This window comes from Zingiber officinale, chromosome 1A, assembly GCF_018446385.1.
Source record: "Zingiber officinale cultivar Zhangliang chromosome 1A, Zo_v1.1, whole genome shotgun sequence".
NCBI lineage: Eukaryota > Viridiplantae > Streptophyta > Magnoliopsida > Zingiberales > Zingiberaceae > Zingiber > Zingiber officinale.
This window is the reverse complement of record NC_055987.1, coordinates 55,320,800-55,341,472: the sequence shown is the minus strand read 5'-3', so window position 1 is coordinate 55,341,472 and position 20,673 is coordinate 55,320,800.

Here is a 20,673-nt window from a genome sequence, read left to right as displayed (position 1 = left end):
CCAAAGATCCAACTTCGATGGGATGAAGATCGAAGCTCGCCCTACCGCCGCTTGCTGTGGAACCCTAGCCCTTGCAACTCGCGTTGGCGAGAGCAACACGGTAGCCACGGAAGGGGGAAAAATGCCGGAGAACCCCTCCAATGAGTTGAGCACGATCTGAGATGTCTTTACCGTCGCTCGCAGCCGCCGACACTCGTCGTCGTTCATCACCGTTGGAGAAATCACGGAAGAGAGAAAGGGGCATCGGGGGAGAAAGGAAAACGCGAGGATGAGTAAAGTCCAAGCCAACTATTGTGCTTCCGCGTGAGAGAAGATAAAGGAAGGTTTTCTCTTTCATCTGGGCCGCCCATCTGTGAGGAGAGGAGATGTGGGGTCAGATTTAATCATGAGAAGGATGGGTGGCTTGATCTCATTCTTGATGAAGTAAAGGTCCAGATTATTTCAGATCTGGATCAACGGTCCAGATTATTTTAGATATTGATCAACGGTCCAGATTATAGGTAGGTGCCGAGTGAAACCAAGGGTTTTATTACTTCTTACTTGATCCAACGGTTCATAACATCCCAGATTGAGATGATAACTTGACAATAGACAATGCTTTTTAAAAATCATTGTCATAGACACTAAAAAATTGATAATAGACAACGTTTTTCAAAAAACGTTGTCTTTGACCCACAAAAATCAATAATAGACAACGATGTTTAAGAAAATGTTGTCTATTAGTTAGAAAATAAAGAGATAAATAATGCTTTTCACTAAAAGTGTTGTTAAACAAATAAAGTCAACACTTTTTAAAAAAAGCGTTGTCTTTTAAGTGTTGTAAAATCTCAATTTTCTTGTGGATATCTCAAATTTCTTATCAATGCACCGACACTTTACAAGCAAAGCAGCGAGAGCAACAAGGAGCGTCTTTCATAGAGGAGTCGCGAAGGAGGAGTTGGAGCTAGGTTTTTGTTCGTGGAAGAGTCTCGGAGAAATGGGTTTTAGGTTTTTGTTCGTGAGTTTTTTTTCGTGAAGTTAAAAAAAAAGCAATGCTAAAAGACAACAGTTTTTTAAAACCGTTGTCTTTGACATACATTAGACAGCAGTTTTTTAAAAATCGTTGTCTTTGACATACATTAGACAACAGTTTTTTAAAAAACGTTGTCATTTAAAAAAAATTATGGTGAACAACAATGGTTTTCATTAAAATCATTGTTAAATGGCAAAAAGACAACAGTTTCTCGAAAAACTGTTGTCTATTAGGTGTGGTTAAATCTAAAATTTCTTGTAGTGTTAATAAGAATTATGTTTATGTCGTTCTTTTATGACTCCATGACATTTCATCATGCTCTTTAGTATTATAACTTAAATTTATGTTAAGCATGTTATGTGACTCATATGATAGGTAGTTAGTGATGATGATTTGAAAAGCAAAGAAAAAGTTTAAAAGGAAAAAAAATATATACTATAGATAAGACTTCCGCTATTTTAAGAAGAAAAGATAAGTAACCCCCGTCACCTTAAGTAGGAAGGGGTGGGGTGTTACATAAATAGCCTCTGGAAATCTGATCTCGAGGGTCCAAGGCGCCTCCAATAGGGGTCCAAGGCGCCTCCAAGAGGTGAGCGGATAAAACTTTTTCCGTAGCTTGAAACGATCACTTTGACCTGTTGAAGGCGCCTTCAACAAGGTTGAAGGCGCCTTCAAGCTGGAGGCGCCTCCAAGCTGGCAGCTCCAATTCCAGCTTGCTTTCTTCAGCTTCTGACGCTCCGTTCTTTTGGGTGATTGCGGCCAACCGGTATAGGGCTCACCCGAACCCAATTCCTGGCCATCTCCCCGAGCAGCCTTCCGTCCCTACTTAACGTCCCTCGAACTCCGCGCACGCTTTTCACGCCCACCGGAGTACTCTTCCGCATCTCTCTCATCCTTCGGACGCACCGAGCCCGTCGGCTCCCTTCCCGTGCCGTCCTTCTCGCTAGCTGCGTGTTCCGCTCGACTTCCTATGCTCCTAAGCTCCTGCACACTCAGACACAGGGATCAAATACAGCAGGACCTAAACAACTTGGTTGATTACATCAAAACTACCACGGGGTCCAACAAAGACTACCCTAAGCACTTCAAATGAATAAGTTCAAAATGGAACTTCAACACAAGTCCAACAACTTGAGTAATAAAATTCCTTTGAAAATTGAAGTAGAAGAACTAAAAGGATCATCAAAATGGTTAACTTCGATCTCCAAGTCCCTTAATATATTACTCGAAACACAAAGGATCATATACAATTAATCTTCACACGCTTATAAGCCTAAGAAATGATTCAAAATCATATCTATTATTAGTTAATGAACTGCTAGAAATCAAGTCTATGCATGGGTCCCTAAATCAATCATGAATATTTAAGTTGGACTAAATCAATATTGAATCCAAAAAAATTATATTTATTACCTAGATAAACGATATCAAAGTTATGATTCAGAGAGAACCAATAGAAAAAATAATTTTATTGTTAGATAAAATTGCATGATTGTTTCATTTCTAACTTTTATTTTGCATCCTTAGTTTATTTTTTACTTAACTTAGCATGGCTAGGTAAGAAAATAGTTAATTTCATACTTAACAACCTAGTGTTAGGATGTGGTGAGATGATAGTATATTAGGGATGCTAAGAATAAGTGTATCCAAGTTGGGTATGGATTATCCTATTTGGTGCATTTAGTTGAGAGAAATTAACTGAAGCTACCATGCCACATCCTAAACTAGTTAGACCTAAATTTTTCAATAAGTAGGTTAAAAATATAATTTCTTAAAAAGGTTTTATTTAAGGAGGTGGTTGTTTCTCCAATATCAAAAAAGGCCATTATGCCTTACGACAACTTGTCAGTCAATTTTTGAAATGTGTATTTAACTAATTAATGGCCAAACCTAAATCTAATACAAGGTCAAATTAGATTTACAATTCAAACTAATTCTCTTCTAGTAAAATAGAAAACCATTTCATCAAACCTATAGGTTAACTCGATTAATAATCTAGAAATGGGTGAAATGGAGACTAAGGTAAAATTGATCAAAACATTATAAATTAAATTCTATTCAAGAACCATTGTAAGTGCAAAAATATAGAATTTTCAAAATTAAGTTAATTTTTTGAAATAAAAAGATTATCGATATAAGCACCTGGAATAGATCCAGGTGCCGAAACCATTTTGAAGTTTCAAATTTTTTAAAATTTAGGCGCCCGTACACTAGTCTTGGAAGCCCACAAAATCCCGCCTAAAAAGCCTACCTAAAACGTCGTCATTTGGGATGAAGGCGCCTCTACATCCTCAAAGTTCCCAGAAATGTTGCCACACAGAAACATGACAAAGATGGTTCAAGCTCATGGAACACCTTTGGGTGCATAGATATGATTTTAGAAGGGGGACCCGAGGTTTCAGCTCCAGGCACCTCCAAAGCTTGTTTCCGAGCTGTTTCATCCCCATTTTTTATTTCGGTCTAGTCTTGCATAGCCTAGGTAATTAGTTCCTATTTTAGTTGTCCAAAAAATGTTTTGGTAACACCCTAAACTCAACTTGTCATTATTATGGTAAAAATAAATCATTTATTTATGTTGGTAGGATTAAGAGGAGAGTCACTGAGCCTGATTCCTCTAGCACCCCTTGTTGGTGCGGGAAGCATCCGACGATCGAACTCAAGTTTTTATAATGGCAAAGGTATTCAAAGTTAAGGTTAATTGTTATCTAACATGTGTGAATGAGTCTTTTCAGGAAAGTCCTAACTATGGTTAGGCAGATGGAAAACCCTAGGGTGCAGTAACCCTAGGTGGAGGAAAACCCTAAGGGGCGGAAACCTTAGGTCTTAGGGGGTGGTAACCCTAGGTTATGGAAAATCCTAAGGGGAGCAACCTTAGGTCCTAGGGGTTGGTAACCCAAGGTGGCAGAAAATCCTAGGGGGTGGTATTCCTAGGTCCTAGGGGCGGTAACCCTAGGCGGAAAGTCCAGTCGGTCTGAAGGACCAGACTAGCATCATGTATGTTCTCTTGAGTGAAGTAGGAGAGGACGCGTTCCCCGGAAGAGGGAACAGTAGGCGTCAGTTCGACCTAGTGTTTCCGATCAAAAATCGGAAGTCAGAACCAAACAGTCCAGAGGCTGTCAAAATATTTTATTATCATGTTTATTATGTGCTAACTTTGTTTTGTAGGATATATGGTTGTTATATGGACTAATATATTTTGCAAGGACAAAAGAGTACATTATTGTAACACCCCACCCTCCTCTATACTAGACTGTGAGGGCGGAGCGCTACTGGACTACTAACTTATCTTAACTAACATTGGACACATGTAATTATCTATACATAAAATTCTCTAAACACTCAATACAAGCAATTAACTAGCAGCGGAAGACTAAATGACTCATCTATACATACTACTCAGACTTATGTTCACAACTAAATCTATACATCAATCTAATCATGCTGAAATATATGTATTAATCTAAACATGCATGCAACCATTATACAACTCGGATAATAGGTCTAATGTTCATAACAATTTAAATGATAGAATTCTAAATACATGGCAATCTTAATAAATTCTTATGCTAATCCCAAGGCTTCTATAGTCCAGGCATCACACATCCATCCGCACCTCCTTGTCACCTTCCTTTACTATAGCTTTTCGTTTCCTTTATCTGCAGTAATAGGAAAATGCAACTATATGCAAAATTTCTAGTAAGCGCTATCTAACTCACAAAACTCGAATATGCATGTGAATACAATAAATCTAAAACTAAATGCTTTAAAGGAAATACTACACATGCTCATCTAATAGAAAAAGAAACAAGACATGCTGAAATGATAAACATGTAAAGCTTGTTCAAAACTTATACTTTTATACTTCAGAATGATAAGTTTAACTGAACTGATACATAAGCCGAGCTAAACTGATGCTAGGCTAATGCTGAATCTGAACTGTATTCATGTAACACCCCAAATTTCCTCAATTAGAGTCCTAAAAGTAATTTAAAAATATTTAAAAATGCTATAGAAATATTCTAGGGATTTTTAGAAATTTTTAGAGTATTTTTATGTATTTTTGGAGGTCGTTTGGTATTTTTACTAAATGAAAGAAGTTTCGACAAAAAATGTCCAAGCCGAGATTCGAACCTGAGACCTCCGGCCGAACCAAGCTTTAAGCGGATCTAGTTGACCAAGTGTGCCAGCGAGCATTGCTGATTAAAGAAGGAGAAAAATTTATTTAAGAAGTGGTTAGTTAATAACAGGAAATAATAGGAAGGAAAAGGGTTGTAGCCGAGATTTGAACCCACGAGCCAAGACGTAACCCATGCGCGGCTGACCAAGCGTTCATGCGACCAGTTCTATTTAGAAAAGGATAACAAATTTATTTAAAGAAGTTAACAGAATATTGAGTATTAAAAGGAGAACTTAGGTGTTAATTGTCGTGACCTAATTTCAAAACCTCTCCCCTTTCTTCTTCTCTCTCGCATGGCGTCGGGCTCTTCTCGGGCAGAAACGGAATGAAGCCCTAGCTTCGTCTCCGGCGGCCGGCCGAAGGGGAATTCCACGAGCTCTTCTCGGATTTGAGCTCCTCTCATCAAGAAGGACCCGTGAGCACGAAGAAGAGGCTACGATTTCAAGAGACCCGAACCCTAGAAGCCTTCGTCTCCTTTGGTTTTAATCCAAGAATCGTGGTAAGTGCTTACTCACCTGCAGTAAGATAGTTTCGAGCCTTTGATTTAGAGTTTCTATTGTTTTGTGAATGTGCCATGAGGAATTTTGGATTTCCAGGAGTTTCATTTCGTTTTGTTTCCGAATTCTATTATGGAGATTGTTGTTTAGGGCTTGCTGCCGTGGGTTTCAAAGAAAGAACATGAGAGGGATTAGTATGTTGAGCATGTAAGTTTTGGTAAATTGGTTTTCCTTCGCTCCTTGCCGTGGTACTAAACCTGAAGCAGGATTGTTACTTTTTGTTGGGTTCCAGTAGCAAATTCTATACTATTTGCAATTGTACACATTTCTATATGTTCATTGGGTTCTTCAGGATTTGAATTTCGGGTTTTTACTTCTGTACAGCAGTGGGTGGCTGCATTTCATTTGATTGGGTGTGTAGCAGCTTGCAAGAGATGAGTTTAATAACGCAAATCATTAGAGAAGCGATGTTTAGAGTATTAGTGGTTATAACTTAACTTTAAATGACACAGAATATTGATAGGTTCTGCTGTAGAATAGATAATATGATGTCTTTAAACGGGTCCAGTTTTGGTGTCAAATTACTGAGCATGAACACTCTTGCTGTTGGTTTCCAGTAGCCAATTTCTCTCAAGTTGCAATGGGTATACACTGCTGCATGGTTGGGTGAGCATGTCGTGGGGTATCACAGTTAGTATAGATAGCATTTTTAAGTATCACAGCTTTGTATCGCAGTTTATTTTTAGCATTTCAGATTTTAGATTTCTTTTGCATATCAGTTATAGATCTTTTTGTTGAATTATTAGAGCATGAAATGGTGTAAATTGGAGCATACAGTTTAGTTTCATTGTGTAGCACCTTAGTTTGATTTTTCCTTGCTATTAGTTATACATGAGCAAACCCAATTAGATCTCTAGTAGAGTACATGAGCAGATTTTTCCTTGCTATGCATTATGTTTTTATGTATGCAAATTTGGTTTGGCATGTCATGAGTTTTATGCCTTAGTTTGGGTGCATGTGTTATAAACAGATAGTTTAGTTTTAGTTCTTAAAGTATGCAATTTTACATTTTACAGTTTTAGTTTTGTTTAGCATTGCAGTTCTAGATTAAAACATGCAATTTAATATAGTGCAGATTTTTATAAGTATTGTACGCAAGATTTTTATAAGTATTGTTTGCAAATTTTGATAAGTGTTGCATGCATAACTCCAATTTTAGAACAGATTTTTATTAAGCCTAATATGCAGAATTTTATTAGCATAGTAGGCAGATTTTTGGTTTAAGAACTTTAATGTTAGAATTTGCTTAAACATTTCAGTTTCTTTTTAAAGAAGCATTCTTTTAGAAGTATTAACAAGTATAAGAAAGATAAAGAAAAGCAAGAAAAAGGCCAAGGCCTTAAGTATATCCCAAAGTCAAGACTTTAGGGATTTTTGGCACACAAGGTGCTTGTTAAAATGCCGAGGCATTATATATTAGAAGTATTAAAAGATAACAAGTATTTTACTTTTATCAGTGGCACTGTGCTAGACTCTCAGTTGTCCTTGGGTTGGGCTCCCATAGTCGTCCCTAGGTTTAGATAACCTAGTAGTAACGGCACGTCCGACGGTCGACGGTCGACGACCCGAGGGTCTCCAAATGGGCCGCCAAATGGGTCGAGTCATTACAATAGTAAACCCTACTAGATTCGGGACTAGCTACCTTGGGTCTAGTTAGGGATGCACGCATAGCAAGTACAGTTGTCGGGCCCAAGAAGAAATTTGATTATTATTTTGAAGTATTATAAATATAAGTTTTTGAACAAGTAAAATGAGTTTTATATAAGTATAAAAGTATTAAAGAAGAAGTTTTTAAACAAGTGAAATAAAAGAATAAGTTTAGAACAAATGAAATAAGTTTCATTTTGTTTTAAAAGTAGCAAGTTGAGTTTTCTTTTATGCTAACATGTTATTTAGATTAGCTTACTGTTCTTTGCTATTTTCTGAGCATGAGTAGCTTTACATGTTTAGCATTTCAACCTGTTTGATTTCTTTATAATTAGATGAGCATGAGTAGTCCTCAGTAAGTAATCAATTAGATCATGTTATAGATATATGTACATGCATATCGAGATTTTGTGAGTTAGATAGCGCTTACTAAGCATTTTGCTTATAGTTTGCATTTCCTCTTACTACTGATACAGGAAAAGAAAAGTTTTAGCAAAGGAAGGCGACAAGGAGGTGTTCAAGAATGTGTGATGCCAGGACTATGGAAGAGACTTGGGATATATTAAGTTTCCGCATTTTAGGGGTTGATAAACAATTGAGTTGTACTTTAGTTCATGTCATTTGAGATTGTATTTTATACTTCATATCATTTGAGTTCATCTTTGTCTTTGATTGCATGCTGAGATGAATCTTGTTTAATAAGTAGTTATTTTGGTGTTTGACCTTTATTAAACTGCATGAGAGTTTGTTATATGTTCCAGCCATCTGTGCCTGATGTATATTATGTTTGTATTCCAGTTTAAGGTCACCGGTACAGGGGAGACACTGCCAAAATTTTTTGGTAGAGAATCCTCATGATTTCGATCATACCGATTAAGTAGAATTAGTAGTTAAGTAACGGACACCCATAGAGAGTAGTAGTAGTAGTAAGAAGGGTGGTCGTTACAGTTGGTATCAGAGCAGAGGTGCTCGACTGTGTGAATCCACACGGCCGTATCACCTTGGCCGAGAGGGAGAGATGCACGATCGTGTGAATCCACACATTCGTGTCTCCTTGGCTGAGAGGGAGAGGTGCTCGGCCGTGTGAATCCACACGGCCGTGTCACAGGCCGTGTGGGGGGTCACACCCTTCTCTCCAACAAGGGGTTGTTCTACCCTTTGTACTCATCTTTGGATTACGGTTCTCTTCCATTGCCTGAAGAGGGGTCCTCCCCTTTGGGGAGACCTTAGACCTTTCCTCTTTGCCACTCACATTATTGCCAAACTGATAATAGCAAGTTCAAACATGATTTACAATCAAGTTCTAACATATTCCAAACTGATAATAACAAGTTCCTAGTTCCTTCCACTATTCCGTCACACACCCACAAAACATCGCTCCTGTTGTCTCCTCCTACTTGAGCTTTCCTTTACCTTTATCTGCAGTATAAGGAAATACAAATCTATAAGCGAATGCTTAGTACTATCTACTCACAAAACAAGCATAAAAAGAAGGAACATGCTTTCAAAACTGCTTGGGAAAAACACAAAACTCACACTTGACAGTAATTTAGAAATCTGTACATGGCATGCATTTTTAAATAGGTTTATCATGCAAAATCTCAACTTAAAACCATGCTAGTAATGTAATGAAAACAGGAATCTTAGCATATTATAGAGTTTATCAATGCTTCACTTTATAACTCAGGTTCTCAACCTTAGGTAAACCTCCACTAAGATAAACAACGAACTTTGAAAACTTTGTATTACATAAGTAGTGAAAAGAATAATAAACTTGCTTGGGCCCGACATTGTACCACTTTGCGCGCATCCTTAATAAGATTTGAGGTACCTAATCTCAAACCTATTAAGGTGCTATTAGGCGATCTAGGGGCCTAGGGGTGATCTAGGATCCCACCCATGGACCTTTTATCCAGTGCATGCCACTTTAAAGTAAAATACTTTCTTTTACATATCGCTTTCCTATACTTGTGCTTACTTGTCATTTAAACAAGCACCTTATATGTGCTTAATCCTCTACACTGATAGGGAATCACTTTAGGGCACTTTGAATATGCTTCTTGGCCCCAAATCTATATGGGAAGTAATTCAAGATACTCTAAACATGCTCTTAATCCCAGAACTTAAGATACATAAACATAACATAACATGTATCTTCTTTAAATGCATAAAAACATATCACAATATGCATTATCGAAACAACTTATACTGCAGGTGAGTAGTACTTACCTCCTTTCTCTAGATCTTACAATTATAGGGTGTAGGGGAAAACAACCCTCTCATGTAACCTTAATCTCCAAGACACCCTTCCCGTGCATCCTAATCCTTGTAAAACCCCTCCTCTTAGATTCTCCCCTTGAAGAACTTAGAACCTTGGGAACCCTAGGGTTCTTGGCCAAAAACTGCAAGAGGGGGAAGAGGAGGTTAGGCTAGAGAGGAGAAGAGAAGATGCAAAGTTAGGTTTTCTTCTCTTCCCTTCCCCTTTTATACTAAGTGGAAGTTGAAGCATCCCTTCACCCATAATCAACATATAATAAACAGTTTTCTATTTCGAATGTGATGCTTTACCTCCACCTAATGGCTACTTAAACCAATCTTAAATCAAGGGTCTAGGGTTCAAATCCCAACCCGGGTCATTTACATATATATTTTTATTTATTTTCTCTTCTTCTATTTCTTTTTGCTCTTTTGGAGGAAACAAAATTTATGGGTGTTACAGGACTAAATCAATATTGAATCCACAATAGTTAAATTCATTACCTAGATAAACCATATCAAAGTTATGATTTAAAGAGAACCAATAAAAAAAATAATTTTATTGTAAGATAAAATTGCAAGTTTGTTTCATTTGTTGCTTTTATTATGCATCCGTAGTTTATTTTTTACTTAACTTAGCATGGCTAGGTAAGAAAATAGTTAATTTGATACTTAACAACCTAGTGTTAGGATGTGGTGAGACGATATTATATTAGGATGCAAAGAATAAGTGTATCCAAGTTGGGTATGGATTATCCTATTTGGTGCACTTAGTTGAGAGAAATTAACTGAAACTACCTCACCACGTCCTAAACTAGTTAGACCCTAAATTTTTCAATAAGTAGGTTAAAAATATAATTTCTTAAAAAGACTTTATTTAAGGAGGTGGTTACTTCTCCAATATCAAAAAAGGTCATTATGCCTTACCACAACTTGTAAGTCAATTTTTGAAATGTGTATTTAACTAATTAATGGCCAAACCTAAATCTAATACAAGGTCAAATTAGATTTAAAATTCAAACTAATTCTCTTCAAGTAAAATAGAAAACCATTTCACCAAACCTGTAGGTTAACTCGATTAATAATCTAGAAATGGGTGAAATGGAGACTAAGGTAAAATTGATCAAAACATTATAAATTAAATTCTATTCAAGAACATTGTAAGTGCGAAAATATAGAATTTTCAAAATTAAGTTACTTTTTTGAAATAAAAATATTATCGATATAAGCACCTGGAATAGATCCATGTGCCAAAACCATTTTGAAGTTTCAAATTTTTTAAAATTTAGGCACCCGCACCCTAGTCCAGGAAGCCCACAAAATCCCGCCCAAAAAGCCTACCTAAAATGTCGTCGTTTGGGATGAAGGCGCCTCAACATCCTCAAAGTTCCCAGAAATGTTGCCACACAGAAACCTGACAAAGATGGTTCAAGCTCATGGAACACCTTTGGGTGCATAGATATGATTTTAGAAGGGGGACTCGAGGCTTCAACTCCAGGCACCTCCAAAGCTTGTTTCCATGTTGTTTCATCCCTAGTTTTGATTTCGGTCTAGTCTTGCATAGCCTTGGTAATTAGTTCCTATTTTAGTTGTCCAAAAAATGTTTTGGTACACTCTAAACTCAACTTGTCATTATAATGGTAAAAATAAATCATTTATTTATGTTGGTAGGATTAAGAGAAGAGCCACTGAGCTAGATTCCTCTAGCACCCCTAGCACTGACATTAGGTTCCATGCAGAGGAACTTAGGTTGTCCACAAGGTGTCTAGAAAGGAGAAAATAAAAAGTATCATCAGAGTTCATCCACCTAAGAGTTATAGGTCGTGGAGTTGGAACTTGTGTATCAAATCATGTTAATATGTTGTTTTGTTCCTTTCATTTGTACACTACTTATTTTATTTATATATATTTAAATTGTTAAAACTCTTCATGTGTTAAATAGTCAATGAAAATGTAAATGACAATTCATCCCTCTAGCGATGATAATTCTACATATATATAACATTTTCTTCAATATATACATTATTTTTATAATATGTATACAATTTAAATAAATAAAAATACATGTAGTATCAAATTTTATTTCACCAATCAAGATGGATGATATAATTTATTCTCCATCTTTACACTATGATTAACAATAACAATGACAAACTTGTAGTCCATTTCGTACTTTACATTCCCCTCCTCTACATGAATTTGAACACCAAGTGTTGCACGCACTAGTATCACTAGCACCTCTACAACTTGTTTGTTGTCTATCACCCCATTTTTTATATTCCGAACAACAATTGGTAGCATCAGAGCGATCTATAATTTTAACAAAAAAGAATAGTCAACATTAGGATATATGAACAATATGTAACAAATAAATTCAATAAAATTTGCATGGAATATTTAAATGGTGTTTACTTACTTGCAAGGCATATAGTTGTAAACAAAAGAAATACACAAAGAATTGAAACTCGAGACATTATGTAGTACTAATTAACTTTTGAGTTTTTTGTATTTTATATTTATTGTGTAATTGTAATAGTGGTGCAAGATCAGTACATATATTGTTCCGTGAAGTGAAAATAGGAGAATACAATTAAAAGAAAATATAACAAATAACATAATCGATCCTATAATTAGTAGCAAAGTGGTCATACACTTTTAGAAAGCTTACTATTTTTATCTACTTTTCAATTATGTATTGTCCTATATATAGAAAGAATGTAATATTTATCGAGTATATAATTTTGTTATGTATATCAGTTATTTAATTATAGGAAACATATTATATATACTATACACTTTTAGAAATATTACTATATACAAAATTGTTAACAAGCAATTTGCTACAAAACATTGCAAACAGTCCTCGTAGTGAGTCTGCATAACTTTTTTTTTTTAAAATACAACTTTTTCAAATCCACGTCATTGTTTCTTTCTCATTTAGTTTTTTAAAATCAACATTTCCTCTCGCGATTCTCCTCGCCATAGACTTACTATTTTAACTGGTTCAAACTTATTAATTTAGCACTTAGAAATTATAAATTTTATTTTGTGACTTACTACTTTATGACAAAAATATTACGAAGTAAAATGTTACTTAAAATTAGAAGTGAGGCTTGTATTTTTTAACCAACATAGTCTAAAATGTATTTACTTCATCAATTTTATAACCCAAATAATTATCATATATTACTTCATAATTAAGAAGTGAGACTACTTTCCTTATACTGTAGATAAAGGTAAAGGAAAGCTCGAGTAAAGAGGGGCAGCAGGAGCAATGTTTGCTGGTGTGTGTGACGGAACAGTGGGAAGTGATCTTGGAACTTACTAGTGCATGGAATATGTTAGATTTTGGTACTAATGGACCTATTTTCTTATCCCGCTTTGTATAAAAATACTATTAAGAATTGTGTATGATGAAATTGACAGTTTGTTAGTAATTAGCATGTCAAAGACTCTTCCTAAAGAAATGGGAGAGAACGGTAAGCCAAGAGGGAGTACAATTTGGAGAACCAACCTCTTTTGTAGTGTTTTGTGTGACCCCCTGCACGGCCTGTGACATGGTCGTGTGGGTTCACACGACCATCACCTGCTCCCTCTCGGCCAGGGTGACATGGCCGTGTGGATTCACACGACCATCACCTACTCCCTCTCGGTCAGGGTGCTACGGCCGAGTGCTTAACACGGCCGTGCACCTCTTCTTGTCGGCCAGAGTGACACAGTCGTGTGGCTTTACATGACCATGCATTCCTCATGGTCTGGGTCAAGGTGACACGGCCGTGTGAAGCACATGGCCGTGCACCTCTTCTTCTCAGGTAAAATGGCACAGCCGTGTGGTTTCACAGGGACGTACACCCCTTCGTCACAATCGAGGTGACATGGTCGTGTGAGCCACACGGCCGTGCCCCACTTCCTCACTGCCCAGGTGACATGGCCGTGTGGAAGCCACACGACCGTGCCCTACTCCAGTAGGGGAGGCCTTACACGATCGTGTGGCACACACGACCGTGCCCAAACTTGGGACTGGTAAGGCCACACGGCCGGTCATCACCACACGACCATAGCATGCCCCTTCACGGGTAGGGCCCCAGGGCTGGTTAGGGTCACTTGACCCAAACCCCTCAGCAACTATAGAGTTCCTCTCAGCTCTGCTTCGATCCAAACTATGGCTTAACAGTCAAAACAAGTTCAGACAAGATTTCTGAATCGAGCGAAGTGCAAATGACAATGTCATTAGAAGGTATATATAGAAAAAAAAAGTAACGCTTGTGCTTTAAGTTAGAGTTTCAATCAGGCGGTCGTTACAATTTTCTGCTGCGTTTACTTTTAGCCGTGTGGGCTCTTATTATACTGCATGGTTGTGTATTTACTTTCAGCCGTGTGGGCTTATTATACTACATGGTTGTGCTTATATCCAGCCGTGTGGGTTGTTGAATATGTTATATGTTGTGTGTGTATTTTAATAATTGTCGAAGTAAACAATGGTAAAGTCTATCAAAAAAATACACATAGTGAAAATATCATAAGCGGATGAAGATACGAGTGCTAAGGGCTATGCTTGTTGTTGGAAGAGGGCAACAGGTGATGTTACATTTCTTACTTATGTGAGAAGATAAAGGAGAAGAAAATAGAGCTTTTGAGCATGAGGAAAAAACTCTAGGTTTATTGCCATTGGTGAAGAGAATAAGGAGGAAATGTAAAAGAAGATGAAGGGAAAATAAAAGAGAGGGATAGGCGAAGGCACAACGGTGGTGTATAACATAGCAGCGACTGTAGAGTATGTGGGGAGGAAAGGGAGAAAAAAAAAGGAAAGAGAAGGTTTCTTCAAGAAAATACCATAATTCATTTTAAACCGATTGAATCTATTTTATCCTTAATCCACTGCAAATCTATCCGAAGTTGAACTAACTAATGCGGGGCAGGATAGTAATTATCATTTGGGCTAATGAGAAGACAGAATTAAGGATGCGGCCAAAAAAGAAACCACTAAAGGGAACCTTTCATTATGAATAGAGCATTAATTCCTCAAACAGCTAATTAGATCTTTATATAGACTCTAAATTCTAATACCCATAAAAAAGGGAAGAAATTCTAATGTACAAACTCCAATTTATATCTTCTAAACACAGAAAAAAGATATAAAAATGAAAATTTAATTAACAGAGTCTTAATCTTAAATTCTTAAACAGACTCAAAATATATAATTATAGAAAGATAGATATTTTGAAAATACTTAAAATATCAAAACTACCTAAAATAAAATAAAACCCAAAAATTACCAAAAAAGTTTAAATAAAAATTATTAAAAAACATTTATAGAAACCTTTGAATCCTCTTATATCAGCCACCTTGGGTTGGAAAAAGTCATCCTATTTGGATTTCCTGCTCGGCATCTAATCTTCCGATGTCTAGTGCTTCTTCAAATGTCCTGTCCTCTAGCCCCATTGACCTGCTAGACGTTCGGTCCTCCAAACCCATCTATACTTCCTGCCTTGTGACTTTAATTTGCCAATCCTTCTACCTAGTATCTGATCCAACTGACTTGCTAGGCTTTTCCTTTTCCTAATATTCGCTAGGGCTTTTCCTTTATCAAGTATCACTTTGACATTCTAGTTGACCTACCTGCACACTCAGTAAACTTTCATTAAATAAAAATAAGCCTTAATTTTGAACTTTTTCAAATTATCAAAAATCTAGTTCCTCCAACACCAATAAAATGATCATCAGAGGAGTCAAAAGAGGAAGAATAAGCTCAATCCAACCTCGTAACACAACCGACAATAGAACAAGTGGCTAAGACCGAATATGAACTCAAGTTTGAGTCGAAATTTGAATCAAAGTTTGAGATAAGCCATAGATCTATATTGTAACGCCCGAAAATTCTCAAAACTATTTTAGAAATATTCTATGATTTTTCTGGAATTTTAGAATATTTTTATGTAATTTTTAGATTAACGGAAGTAGCAAAAACAAATAGAAAACGAAAATGGCCTAAGCGGGAATTGAACCCGAGACCTATGGTTTACGGATAATTCTAGTAACCAGTTGAACCCAGCAGGGCCGTGCTGAAAGGAAAGGGAATCAATTTTATTTAAGTTGGAGTTGGGGCGAATTAGATCACTTAATATAAATAAGAAATAATTAAGTGAAGGGTTATTTGGATCGTGATTTTTCCTCTCCTCAAAACCTCACCGCCGCCCACCTCTCTTTTCTTCCTCTCTCGGCGCCAACCACAAGAACCAACTTAGGGTTCCTCTCCTAGGGCTTCAAGGACACCTTCTGGCAACATCAAGGGCACAAGAACGTTCCCCTCCGCGAGAAGAACGCGTTGGAGCGAGGAGATTGTCGAAAGGATCGTCTCCACCATAATTCTAGCGAATAGAGTTGTAAGAAAATTAGCGTACGAGGTAAGAAACCCCTCACCTGCAGTATAAGTAGCTTCTGTGTGAATTCCATGTGTTAGTTTAATAGTACGTCGATTTCCGACACAAAGGATGTGAATTAGCGCATGCCAAGTGTTCAATAAATTGTGTAGTTCAGTAAAATCCAATTTAGTAGCTTAGATAAATGCAATAGAAGCATCTTTACAGTTTATTTAGTCTTGCTTCAGCTTTTACCGGACTAGATGTCCAATGGGTGGGCTCCCATAGTCACCTCTAGGTTTAGATAACCTAGTTCTGGGTTTAGACAACCTAGTAAAAGCAAGATCAGTATTTATTAGCTAGTGTTCAGTATTTTACTTTTCAGTGGCACTGTACAGGATTAGATATCCATTGGGCTATGCTCCCATAGTCGGTCCCTAGGTTTAGATAACCTAGTAAACCCTACTAAATTCGGGACTTGCAAACCCGGGTCTAGTTAGGGACGCGCGCATGGCACGTACAGTTGCCGGGCCCAAACAGTAGCATGTATATGTATTTTCATCTATTATGTATGTAGTTTTAAACTCTCACAAAACAGTTAGGTGAGATCAGTATAGCTTAAGCATTTGCTAGAATTAGCTCAGTTTATGCTTCAGTTCAGCTTATTTCTTTTATGGTAATGTATGATAACACTTTTCTCAGCTTTTGGTTACATATGCTATAGATGATAGTATGCAATGTTTAGCTCTTGATTTCCATGTACTGTTTGATTGCATGCCATGTTTAGCTTTGATTTCTATGTATGATAACATGCCATGTTTAGTTTAATCAGTACATATTTCAAAGGGCATGTTTTAAAAGCATAAAAGCATCGTATGCACTATTTTTGTGAGGTAGATGGTTTCTTACTAAGCGAAAGCTTATAGATACTTTCTTTTCCTTATACTGCAGATAAAGGTAAAGGAAAGATGGACTAGAGGAAGCTGGGGGTCAATGCAGAGATGGTGTGTGTGGCAGGGACCTGGAATGAAGATGCTTAGGGAGTTTAGCAAATTAAGAACTTAGTTCCTTTTTCTTAAGACACTTTTATGCATTTCTAGTGGTTTAAATGCTATGAATTAATGAACCTTGCACTATGGCATGTTAGAATGCTAGTTAGTAGGTATTAGAATGTTTTCCATGCATAGTATAATTGTTTTGTGAGATTTTGGCACGAACTAGTCCTGAAATCAGAGTTTCAGTGCGAAATCAGAAACTCCGATCGATCCATGAATCGATCGGGGGTCCTCGATCGATCCATGGATCGATTGGGGGCTGATTCCGCGAACAAAAGGCTTCTGGATCGATCAGCTGATTGATCCAGACACATTCTGTCGCGAACAGAAGGCCTCTGGATCGATCGGTCGATCGATCCAAGCTATTCATCGCGAACAGAAAGGTTATTGATCGATCATTGGATCAATTGACTTATGTTGGATTGATCAGCCGATCGATCCAAATATAGTCCCGTGCACAGAAGCACGCTGGATCGATCACTGGATCGATCGGTGAGCCTGGATCGATCAGCCGATCGGTCCAGATTATCACCCGAGCACAGTAGCAGTCTGGATCGATCCATGGATCGATCCAACAGAGAGAAATCGATCTAGTTCAATCTGGATCGATTGGGAAGTTCAGTTTCGACCAAGAAACTTAGCAGATCAGCTTCTAGTCCATAGGGAATGTAGTATACACCTTGTATCCTTTAGATTATACCCTTCAGCACATGTAGAACCAAGAATAGTTATCAGTTAGCAACTAAAATTTAAATTAGATCAGTTTTCCGCACCGTTAGCACAGCATAATGTGACGCTCAGCCTCACAGCCTAGTTAGTAGGAGGCGGGGCGTTACAGAGTGGTATCAGAGCAGTTTCCATACTTCCTACACACACATCAGCATTGAACCTGCAGCTTCCAAGTAAAAACATCTCTCACTTTCGTTATGTTTCTTGTTTTCATGTTCAGATATAATTAAAGCATGCTTGTGTATGATAGTAGTTAACATGATAACAATAGTACTCTATTATGTTTGTGTTAGTCATGTATGTCCTCTATGTCTCTAGAATGGCACGAGGACGCCCAGCTAGAAGGGCACCAGCTACTGAGCCCCAGTATGAGGAAGGCAGTTCAGTAGTGGCTCAGTTACAGCAGCAGCTAGCTGAACAGCAACAGGAAATAGCCACCTTAAAGGCTAGTCAGCAGAACACTCCCACTGTCACCCCGGAGCCTAACTTAGCGACACCAATGGTCTTAGAGGTTCCACTAGTCCAGCCTACGGCACCAGTAGCCCCAGCAGCAGGAGCGCAGAGAGAAGCCTATCTGATCCAGTGGCAGAGAGTCAAGCTAGAGAATTTCTCAGGCAGCAGTGAACCATGGGATGCTCAGGCATGGTTCAAAACACTGGAAAGTACGATGGAGCTTCTGGACTGGCCAGAACATGAGAAGGTGAAGTGCGCCTCCTTCTATCTGACAGGAGATGCACGCATGTGGTGGGAGAGAATCAGAGCGAAGCGCCCAGTGAACCAGATGACATGGGCTGACTTCGAGAAGGAATTCTTTGAGGAGTTCTTTCACATGCGGGTCACCAACCGCCACTACGACGAGTTCACTGAGTTTCGTCAGGGCAACCTATCAGTTGAGGAAGCCGTGAAAAATTCAATAGATTGGCTCGTCTATGCCCTGAACTAGTCAGCACAGAAAGGGAACGAATCCGGTTGATGCTCAAGATGCTGAGGCCGGAAATAGCAATGAATGTAGCTGGTGGTGTTCATAGGCCACAAACCACAGAAGAGCTAGTGAGAAATGCTCTAATCACTGAGCATTACCAGAATAGCATCAAGAAGCAGAAGCAAGTCCTCTCAGAAGCTAAGGTCAAGGAGGCTCAGGCACTCAGAAACAGCAGGGCCACAGCTCCCATGTCTCTAACTGGAAAGGGAACTCCAGCAACAAGCGCAAGCCAGGGAGTTACCCAAAAGGAAGGCCAGCCAGCAAGCAGCCCAGTTATCCAAAGTGTGCTACTTGTGGGAAATTCCATCCTGGAGTTTGTCGTAAGGGCACACGAGGATGCTTTGAATGCGGACAGGAAGGGCATATGGCCAAGCAGTGTCCAAACAAGACCAGTCTTCCTCAGCCACAGCCAATTCATTATGGAGGCCAACCAGCTCAGTTACATCAGATGCAGGCCGCTTTAGAAGGTCCACATATCAGCCAGGGCAGATTAGAAGCCCCTCCAGCTACGACCAATGCGAGGATCTACACATTCACCAGAGAGGATGCAGCAAATGTCTCGACAGTTGTTACAGGTCAGATTAGTATTTTACAGCAAAGTACAACTGTCTTATTCGATACAGGGGCAACCCATTCATATATATCCAGGGCATTTGCTGAGAAATTAGCGATACCCCCAGAGGTACTCAGTAGTCAGTTTCTGACAACGCTACCGTTAGGAGAAATTATGGCATCCACGCACTGGCTCAGAGCCGTGCCAGTCATTATAGCAGACAGAGAACTCTTTTGTGATCTGATAGTGCTAAATATGACGGATTACGATGTCATCTTCGGAATGGACTTCTTGATCAGATACGGTGCCTCCATCGAGTGTCGTAAGCAGAAAGTCATATTCCAACCTGAAGCAGAAGCACAGTTCGAGTTTATCGGAGAACCCAAGAGAAAAGCCAAGAAATTTCTCTCAGCTATGAAGGCACAGAAGTTAATGGATTCAGGATGTACGGGATTTTTAGCACACGTTGTCAGTACCAGTCAGGACAAGGACCGACAGCTAGCAGAGGTCCGAGTCGTATGTGACTACCCAGCAATCTTCCCTGAAGAGTTACCAGGCTTAGCACCAGACAGGGAGATAGAATTTGAGATAGAGCTCATTCCCGGTACAAATCCTATTTCCAAAGCGCCTTATCGCATGGCCCCAGCAGAACTGAAAGAACTTCATGAGCAATTACAGGAGCTGCTTGACAAGGGCTTCATCCGTCCTAGTCACTCACCATGGGGAGCACCTGTATTGTTCGTGAAGAAAAAAGACGGGAGCATGCGCCTGTGTATAGACTACCGGGCACTGAATCAAGTCACAATCAAAAACAGGTATCCTCTTCCCAGAATCGATGACCTATTTGATCAGCTAAAGGGAGCAGCAGTGTTCTCTAAGATAGACCTCATATCAGGTTATCATCAGGTGAAGGTCAAAGAAGGGGATATACCCAAGACAGCATTCAGGACCAGATACGGACATTACGAGTTCGTGGTCATGCCCTTTGGCGTGACAAATGCTCCAGCTACCTTCATGGATCTCATGAACAGAGTATTCAGGGAATATTTAGATAAGTTCGTTATCGTGTTCATCGATGACATTCTTATCTATTCCAGAACTCAGGAAGAACACGCAGAGCACCTGAAAACAGTATTGCAGACCCTTCAGCAGAATCAGCTATACGCCAAGTTCACAAAATGTGAATTTTGGTTAGATCAGGTGTCCTTCCTGGGTCACATCATCTCAAAGGATGGGATCATGGTAGACCCCAGTAAGATAGAAGCTGTGAGCACCTAGAAAAGACACAAGAACGCCAGTGAGATCAGAAGCTTTCTGGGATTAGCAGGTTACTACAGGAAATTCGT